The following is a 9,823-nucleotide window of genomic DNA, read 5'->3' as shown; positions in this document are numbered from 1 at the left end:
AAAAAACCTCACAGTATATTAGACCTCAAAAACAGTTTTGGATTTAGACTGATGGCTTCTAACGTCTACAAACATGCTGTAAGTGTGGAAGAGAGTCAGGCTCCACCAATTGGGGTCCATCGGCAGAGAGAAGCTTGCTTATAGAGGAGTGTGCTCAGACAGAATCTGCACAGGAGATCAGGATTGAAATGTGTGTCTAAATGATAAAATAGATGAACGCGACTTTTTAAAACCATCACAGGTAGAAGAGAATGAGGGTGAAGGAAAATTGGCCTCTGTAATCTTTCAATATTCCACATATAATTTGCCGAAGGACTCGGGTCTTCCCAAAGGTTAGCATGCATAGGCTACCTTTTTAGTGACACATCTCTGTCACTAAATAAATAACGACTTGGAGGAGATGATTTTATCTTGCAGTTTAAATTCCTTAGCAACAGACTCATTTTCTTCTGTAGATCCCTAAGGAACTCCTGGAAAGCGGAGCCAATGCATTTCCTAGGTTCGTCAGACGGGGGCGAACTTGGTTTGTATCTACGGGCGTTGCTCTCTTGGGAACAGTAAATACTGAAAGGGCCCCCGAAGCCCAGAACGCGGCTGGCCCTTTACCTCTCATTCCTGTTCAGCCCCTTATTGCTTCAGACAAGCCAGATAGCACTTGTGGCGTGTAGTTTTCTTACCTGTACAATGGGGTTTCTGATGCTGGGTGGAAAGAGCTATTGTGATAGACCTTACAGGCCTGTAATCAATACCCATAAAAACTTTGGCCCCCTTTGTGGAGAACTCTGTGGCTGGCTCTCACAAGTCCTATGTTTGCTGCAGCCTTTAGTTCGATCTAAGATGCCACAGTGAGTCTTCAGGCATCAGCCTCAGCTCCCATGAAAATGGAAACGCTCGCTGAAGCGTCCGTCCTGCACCCACGGAGGGTCTTTGTTACCCATCAGACCTCTTTCTCAGAAAGACTAGAACTTTCTTTACTGTTTCACTAAATCTCAGTAGACATCAGTAGTCAAGTTGGAGCATGGGGAGAACAGAGAAGTTCAAAAACAACTTTCCTATTTAAAAAAAAAAAAGAAAAAAGAAAAAGTAAAATGTATTGGCCCTTTGCAGTTCTCTTGCAAATCTCAGGATTAAAATAGTGAGCTCTACCTGGAGATTCTTGAGAGTTGCCAAGGTGTGCCTGTCTGCATTTAAAGACTGACCTCTTATTGTGTGTAAATGAAAACATCATCCCCAGAGTCTCTGGGGATTAAAGCAGCCTTTTAAGAATTTTCTGCAAGTTTATCTCTCATTCACCCTCCAGGCAAGAGTGAAATAATAGAAGATGTCCAATATTTTGCTTCTTCCAGTAAAAGTAAATCAAAACCGTGGGAACGCTTCCTCCTAATTTAATATACTGCTGTCTCCTCAAATCTAGCTCCGATTGTATTCAATTAACCCTCTGATTGCTACCACAGACAACCATGATGAGGTCAAAGAATAAGGCAGAGTTTTCTTGTTAGAATAACTGCTGACATGAGTCCGGAGCCCACTAATGATGTAACATGGCCATCTCTCCAGAGCTGGAGCACCACAGTTCATATGTCAGGTGACTCTCTCTCCTGCCCTTGTCCTTGCTGCCTGTCCACTCTCAGGGCTCATGCAGTCTAGCATAGCTTTGCTGAGATGTGGGGTATCTCTAATGACACACTCTTTTGTCCTCAGTAATATATACTTTTGTTGTAATTTGGGCTTTACATTTACCATGTTTCTCGTCCTTCAGTTCCCCATGAAGATTGGTCCACAAAAATGTTTTCCTGACATCCCTTGAACAATGGTTTTGGTTAGAGGGAAATGTGACAGAGGCTATTGCTGGTTGTCCATGGTTCTCAGGATATGGTCTCTGGCATGGACAAAGAGTTGAATGCTGAGAAAGACAGAAGACCAAGTGGCAGAGAAAGAGAAAGCAATGGCTCTGCCACTCAGAAGGGAAGAAGCCTGAAGGTTTGAGTCTTCAAACAGAAGCTGGCTTGGTGTTTTATGTAGAGTCAGCTACTGGGTGCCCTCTCTCCCCTATTGGTACAGTTTACAAGCCAGATCTATGCCTTCTTGCCATTTTTCCTCCCTGTGTCTGCCCAGAATAAGAAGTCACCATCTCAGAGAAACTGCTTTCATTTCCCAAATCTACCTTTGCCCCTCTAACAGTTTCAGGAAAATAGATGGTTTCCATCCAGGCTTGCAGGATGCACAGCTGATGTGTTGAACATGTTTCTTCACCACTGGGTCTCTGTCAGACCTGCACAAAGAGAAAGAGAATTCGAGGGACCATCCATTCCAAATTGCCCTGGACTGTCTCAGCTTTAAGTAGTGAAAATCCCATGTCTTGGGGCACATTTTTTTTTCCCTTTTGAGGCAAACTAATATGCATTGCCACTTGCAGATGCTAGACCCTGAAGATCTCAGTAACTGAAATAGGTATTCTCATAGCTTTTTAAAACAGAATTCAATGCAAAACCTCCGTGCTGAGCCAAGCAAACTAAGAACTAGTGTCACGAGCCACACTGATAGGTGAATGGGTGTCCGTGAAGTCAGAGCACAGCTCTGCAGACTCAGAGCAATCAGGACCGCTCATTCCGTCTCCAATGCCCATGTTGCATTTGAGTCCTATGTGCCTTGATGATGGAGTTCTTCCATGTGGCCTTAAAAGTTGGCTCTCTTGCCTTCCCTCAGTCCTAGAGCTGGGAAGGATGCTTCTCCAGGGGGTCCTGTCTAGCAAAGAGGGGCCCCCTGAATTCCTCAGAGGCCCCATGGGCTTACAGCATTGTGTCTTCTTCCACTGCAATCAGAAGTAAGAAGGTTTCTTGGGACAAGGTTGTGGTGCCAGTTGGACTCTGAGCAATTCACAGAGCCCAGGGGTAGGGGTAGGGCTGAGGGTGGGAGAGCAAAGGGAATGAAGGAGTGGGGAGGGATGGAGTGAGGGAGGACTGGAGTCCTCTCTGGTTGGCAAGCAGTTACTTGAATCAACTCTTTTAAGGGAATGCTAGGTGACTTGCCTATTTAAGCTGACTCAAATCTCTATAGCCTTTTGGGTAAGAAACCAAAAGACTATATTTTTTCATCACCAGAATTAAGATTAAGCAAATCCAGAACTTTCCTTCTCTTTTTAAAATAGAACAGAGAATATAAGATGGTTTAAGAAGAGATGGCTCAGTGGTTAAAAGTACTGACCACTCTTCCAGAGGTCCTGAGTTCAGTTCCTAAGAACCACGTGGTGATTCACAACCATCTGTAATGGGATCTGATGCCCTTCTTCTGGTGTGTCTGAAGAGAGTGATAGTGTACTCACGTACATAGAATAAATAAATCTTTTTTTTTTTTTAAAGAGTTTGTCTGAGGTTACAGAAGGAGGTGGGACAGAGGGCTGGTCCAGTCCAGTGTTACGAAGTGACCAGCTGGTCATTGTTCCTCAGCCCAGTCAAGATTGGCAGTTACAACAGCAATAAGAAAGCTGAGTCAGCACATGGCAGGAGATAGTGGCTTCAAACATCAAACTGCAGCCGGGTAGTGGTGGCGCGCGCCTTTAATCCCAGCACTTGGGAGGCAGAGGCAGGTGGATTTCTGAGTTCGAGGCCAGCCTGGTCTAAAGAGTGAGTTCCAGGACAGCCAGGGCTATACAGAGAAATCCTGTCTCGAAAAAACAAAAACAAAAACAAACAAACAAACAAACAAACAAAAAACCAACATCATACTGCAAGCAGTGGAGCTGGCTCATCCTCTACCCCTACTCTCTTACTCCTTTGGATCAAGAACTGCAGATATGTTGGGCACAGTGCTTCCATTACTCAGGAAGCAGAGGCCATTGGTTATCTGTGAGTTTGAGGTGAGCCTGGTCTACATAGTAAAATAGCAAGTTCCAACCCAGCCAGGGCTACACAGTAAGACTCTATATCGCTCTGCTGCACCCAAGTAGGACTACAGATAGGAGCCAGGAAATGGCTAAGTAGGTGTAAGGGTGCTTGCTATGGAAGCTTGGCAAGTTCAATCCCATGTAACATGGAAGAGGTTGGGAGGAGGGAACCATGTCCACAATGTGTTCTGATTTTCATGCATGCCCATTCGTACATATGTATCACACACAGTAATAATATTAACAATATTTTTTTATTTTATTTTTTATGTACATGGGTGTTTTTCCTGCATTGTATGTCTGTGCACCACTTGTGTGTCTGGTGCCTGTGGAAGCCAGAAGAGGACATCAGATCCCCTGAGGCTGGAGTTACAGATGGCTGTGAACTGCCATGTGGGTGCTAGGAATTGAACCCAGGTCCTCTGTAAGAGTAAACAGTGCTCTTACGTGATTCACCATCTCTTCAGTTCAAATAATAACTTCAAAATCTGCAACTAGTATACCTCTTGGAGATTTCACAATGAAAAAGGCAAGTCTGTCCTAAGATGTTTTATGCATGTAACATGATCTGGTGGAACAGAGATATCTTGTGAGGGTTAGTATGTCAACTTGACAGAGTTTAGCATCACCTGAGAGATGAGCCTCTGGACATGCCTGTGGTAGATAACATTGCCTCCTCATTGTGGATGCCATGTGATGAGCTGCTTGAATCTCCTGCCACCTTACCTCCCCCATCACGATAGACTTATCCTTGAACTTTGAGCCAGCATAAGTCCTTCCTCCCTTAGGTTGCTTTTGTCGGAATATTTTATCCCAGCAACAAGAAAAGAGACTAAGACAGATCTGGAGTAGAAGACCTGATTGGAGTTCTAGCCTTGTCTTCCCATTATTTGTGACATCTTGAGCAAGTTTGTAAGCTCACTAGAGATACATCTGCCAGTGAGGAAGAAGGGACTATGGCCACCTCTGAGGCTGTGATACTTGACTGGACCGTTCTTGGTGAAGGTAAGGATGCCACACACAAAGTTCAAAGGTTCCAGGAATGGAAGGAAGGACGTGCTGGTTGACATCAGCCATAGGCATATTCTTTGCTCCCTTCTAATAGCCTAGCACCACCCTTTAGCTTGCTGGCCTAATTAGGCAATTCAGTGTCTCCCACAGAGCCCACTCAAGTGTCTTCCCACTAATGGGCTATAGAAGACAGGATAAATACAGAGAAGAATAAACATGGTAAACATGATAAAAGGTACAGAGGCAGGAGGGAGCATGTGGGGCTTGCAATCCCTCCTGTGGGATGAGTGACAGAGCACACGTGTTTCAGTAATGCTGTACAGAAGTGGTGAGAGAGGCTGTCCATTCACAGAGTGAGTTGGGAGTGGAAAGGCATTTCCTCACTGGCCAGCAAAGGATGAACTTGCCCACTGTAGCCCGCGCAGTCGTCTCGCCGGGAAGAAGACACGCGGACACACTAGGTTCCTTCTGCAGCGACTGTTTACTGCCCTCTCCCAGAGGGAAAAGAGATCAAGCCCAAAAGCCACACTGCTTATATACACCACAGTGTGGCCTGTCTGCCCACAGCGTGGTGTGTCTGCCCATGATTGGCTGTTCGCTCATTACCCTACGTAACGCCCCAAGAATGGGCAGTGACATGGCGTCTTTTCACTCTACGCACATGCGCAAACAGTTGTTTACTAGGAGTTAACAGCGGAAATAGGCGCCATCTTGCCATGGCGAATGCCGGCTCCCTACAGCCCACCGTGTTGTGCATGGGGAGAGATGAGCCGTTTCCATTTCTCTGGCCAGGCTGTGAGTGTATGTATGGAACAGTTGGCAGAGGATGATTGTACTGGCTAGTTTTGTGTGTCAACTTGACACAGGCTGGAGTTATCACAGAAGGGAGCTTCAGTTGGGAAGTGCCTCCATGAGGTCCAGCTGTGGGGCATTTTCTCAATTAGTGATCAAGGGGGTAGGGCCCCTTGTGAGTGGTGCCATCCCTGGGCTGGAGGTCTTGGGTTCTATAAGAGAGCAGGCTGAGCAAGCCAGGAGAAGCAAGCAAGCCAGCAAGGAACATCTCTCCATGGCCTCTGCATCAGATCCTGCTTCCTGGCCTGCTTGAGTTCCAGTCCTGGCTTCCTCTGGTGATCAACAGCCATGTGGAAGTAAGCCAAATAAACCCTTTCCTCCCCAACTTGCTTCTTGGTCATGATGTGCAGGAATAGAAACCCTGACTAAGACAATGATGAAGTTGGGTAGGGCCAGGTGGGATCCGGTGGGATCCGACATAGGGGGCTATCCTTTGAAGTATTTTAAGGGGTGATCAAGCCATTGGGCCTCTTTCTGCACAAGTGGAATGGAGGCCTTAATTAAAGAAGCTCCACAGATTATGCCAGAGGTAGAGCCACTCCAGCTGGCTTTTCCATCTTAGAGGCCATAGTCATCACTGGGCACCAAAATGTAGTGCAGGTGGTGGTGGACTTTGAGTCTCCAGAACTGCAGGAAACTAATTTATTCTTCATAAATTTCCCAGTTTGTAGCATTGCATTTACAGTAGCACAAAATGTGAAGACACTGGGGAGGGACTGACTCTGAACCTGCTTTCTTATCCCATAGGATCACTGTGAAAAGCAAATGAGCTAGCTGTGTGTGTAATGTCTGGCACACAGTAGGTGTTCAGTCGGTGGCAGTAACTACTTATTACAATGACTGCTTCAAGCTTTCCTGTTCACTTGATCTGAGAAGGAGGGGTCATATACTTGCAATTCTGAAATGGTTTTTCAATAAGAGGAGGTCAGTAAAATACTGAAATTTTGGCATGTTTTGTGAAGGGGCCACGGGGAGCAGCAACTGGGACAGCCGTGTGCTCTCTGGAAATTCAAACCCCAGGGACTTAGTTTCTTTTTCTGAAAGAACAGAAAATTAAAAAAAAGAAAAAGATATTCAGGAGCTGGGGAGATGGCTCAGTTGGAAATGCACAAGAACCTGAGTCCAACATCCCCAGAACCAACATAAAAAGCCACACTGAGTAGCTCGTAATTACAATCTTAGTGCTTGGGATAGAGAGAGTCAGGTTTACAAAATCCATTTGGAAGCTCACAACTGACTGAAACCCCAGTTTCAGTGGGATCCAACACTCTCTTCTCCCCTTCAAGGGTACCACTATTCACATGCACATATGCATATACCCATGCACATATACACATACATAAATAATTCAAAGAAACAGAATAAGGTAGGTAGCTTCCACATGCATGTACATACATGTGCACACATGCACATGCATATACACACATGAATATACAAATATGCATACACACATACACACAATGGTATTTGTATGTCATTGTAATAGCTAATCTCAGTTGTTAACTTGGCATCTGTAATTAGCTAAACCCCAAGCATCCGGGCACACTGTGGAGGATTTTTTTCTTGGGTGGATTATTTGAGGTAAGAAGACTCGCCCTAAATCTGGACCACACCCTCTGGTGGCAGCATAAATACAAGGATGTGGAAGAAGGAAGCATTGCTCTCACTTGCCCTCACCCTGGCTAGCAAGTTCGCCCACCTTGTTCCCAAGATGTCCCTTTGCTGGTGTTAGAACCTTCTTCTTCAGGATGCTAACACAGACTGAAAACACACAGCTCTTTAGAACCTCCCTGGGACTCCAGCACCAGATGGGGACTGCTAAGACATCTAGTCTTGTAAGCTGGACAACCATGGAATCTTTGACCTTTCTGTCAGGAGACAGCCATTGTTGGCCACAGCCTGCAAGCCACTCTGATAAATCCAAATATATATATACATATACATATATATATATGTATATATATATATATACACAAATGCACAATGTATAAATGTATACATGTACAAATATATATTCCTTTAGGGAACCCTGACTATTACAATCACATTATGAAAATTTGAACAGACGAGTTCCACTGGCTATCTTATATTTCACAGACCTGTCAAACCTCTGCTCTCTGTAGGCCTCATCACCTTGCTAGGCTCTCAGGGCCAGGATAAGGCCTCTTCCACCTCCTCTAGCCCTTCTGCTCTCTCTCCTCCCTTTTTCCCATCCCAGCACTTTCCTAGCCTGAAGGGTCTGACCTGGGCATATCAATGCTAGTAACCATCTTGTTCCCACAGATATCCATTAAGGGCAAACGTCTTTTCTTCACCATCTCCATTTACTCTGGACTTAACCAAGTAAAGATCTTTCCTAAAGGGGGATCAGTTTTGTTTGGGCTGATTCTGGAAATGTATACATAGCCTGAACCTCCAGGAGGAAATATCAGCATGTTCCTAATACTATTCAAAGTATATACTGTCACACAGATTTTCCAATGTATAATAGAGTGTGTCAGTTTACTGAATTGCTGGGTGGCACATGGGATCACATCTCCCCATGAATTCTGCTTACAGTATTTCAGTCAAGATGAATTATAATCGAAGACTAGTAGGTCATTTTTGGTTGTGATTCTAAATCAAATTTGAACACACACACACAACACACACACAAAGCCAACTGTTCTCTTTCTATTTTTAAGTGTGTGTGTGTGCGTCTGTGTGTGTGTGTGGTGTGTATGTGTGCATGCACACAAGTGTCCACAGATGCTAGAAGAGGAAATTGAATCTCCTGGAGCCAGAGTTATGGAGATTGTGAGCTGCCTGATGTGGATTCTGGGAACTAAATGTATGTTCTCTATAAGAGAAGCAGGAGTTAAACCATCTTCCCAGCTCTAGTGTTTTCTTCTATGGACATTTTGGAATGAATAATGCTGATAAGTATTAATGATGGACATTGAACAGCAGGTTCTGCAGAGATGGCTCAACGGTTAAGAGTACTGGCTACTTTTTTCAAAGGACTCAGGCCCAATTCCCAGCACGCACAGGCAGCTCACAGCTGTCTGTAATTCCAGTTCCAAGGGATCTTACACCCTCAAACAAACATACATTCAGGCAGAACACAAATGTACATAAATATAAATAAATCATTAAAAACAGGCTTAAAAAAAAGATCCAGCATCAGACTAAACTGTGGATGTCACAGATAGTTGCTCTATTTACAAGATATCAATGGAAAATAACAGAGAGTTATATTGTGAAAAAAAATAGTTCAAAATTGCTGGGTAGGGGGCTGCAGGAATGAAGTCAGCAGGGCCTAAAATCCTAGACTAGATATGGGAGCAAATGCCTATCACCAGACAGAATGGGTGAGGTGAAGACACTTGACTTGTATATTTTAAAATTTGGCACAACTTGTATATAAAATGTGCTGTAAAGGACTATGCATATGCACATCCCTTTAAACATGGCATATTAGCTCTTCTATTCTGCTGCTGTTGTGACAAAAACACCCATAACCAAGACACCTTAGAATAAAGTGTTTATTTCAGCTGACGGTTCCAGAAGGTCAGAGTCCATAATGGTGGGACAGCACGGCAGCTGGTTGGAAGCATAGTGGCAGAAACAGGAAGCAGAGATGGCACACTGGGAATGATGGGAGGCACTGAAACTTCAAAGCCCATCCCCAGTGACATACTTCCTCCAGAAAGGCCATTCGTCCTAGACTTCCCCCAAATAGTGCCACCAACTGAGGCCAAGTGTTCAAATGCTTGAGCCCATAGGGGACATTTCACCTTCAAACCACTGCATAAAGCTTTTATAAACTCTATATAACTCAACCCTGGACAGAGGCAAGTAGAGATGTTTGTCTACTATAAGAGAAATCATAGTACACATGGAGCTAAGCTCTTTCTTAGTTCATGGTCCTGCAGACCTGAGAGAGTGGTGGGGACTGTGGCTAATGACACTGTTCTGATTGGAAGGGGGTCTGCTTTTGTGTAGAACCAGTTGATGTAGCTGGACCAGAGGAGTAGAACCCGATGGAGGCAGGGTTATTATTTTATTTTATTGTCTTTTTTGTTTGTTGGTTTGAGC

Source organism: Mastomys coucha, unplaced genomic scaffold (genome assembly GCF_008632895.1).
Source record: "Mastomys coucha isolate ucsf_1 unplaced genomic scaffold, UCSF_Mcou_1 pScaffold23, whole genome shotgun sequence".
Lineage (NCBI taxonomy): Eukaryota > Metazoa > Chordata > Mammalia > Rodentia > Muridae > Mastomys > Mastomys coucha.
This window is presented reverse-complemented; position numbering follows the sequence as displayed.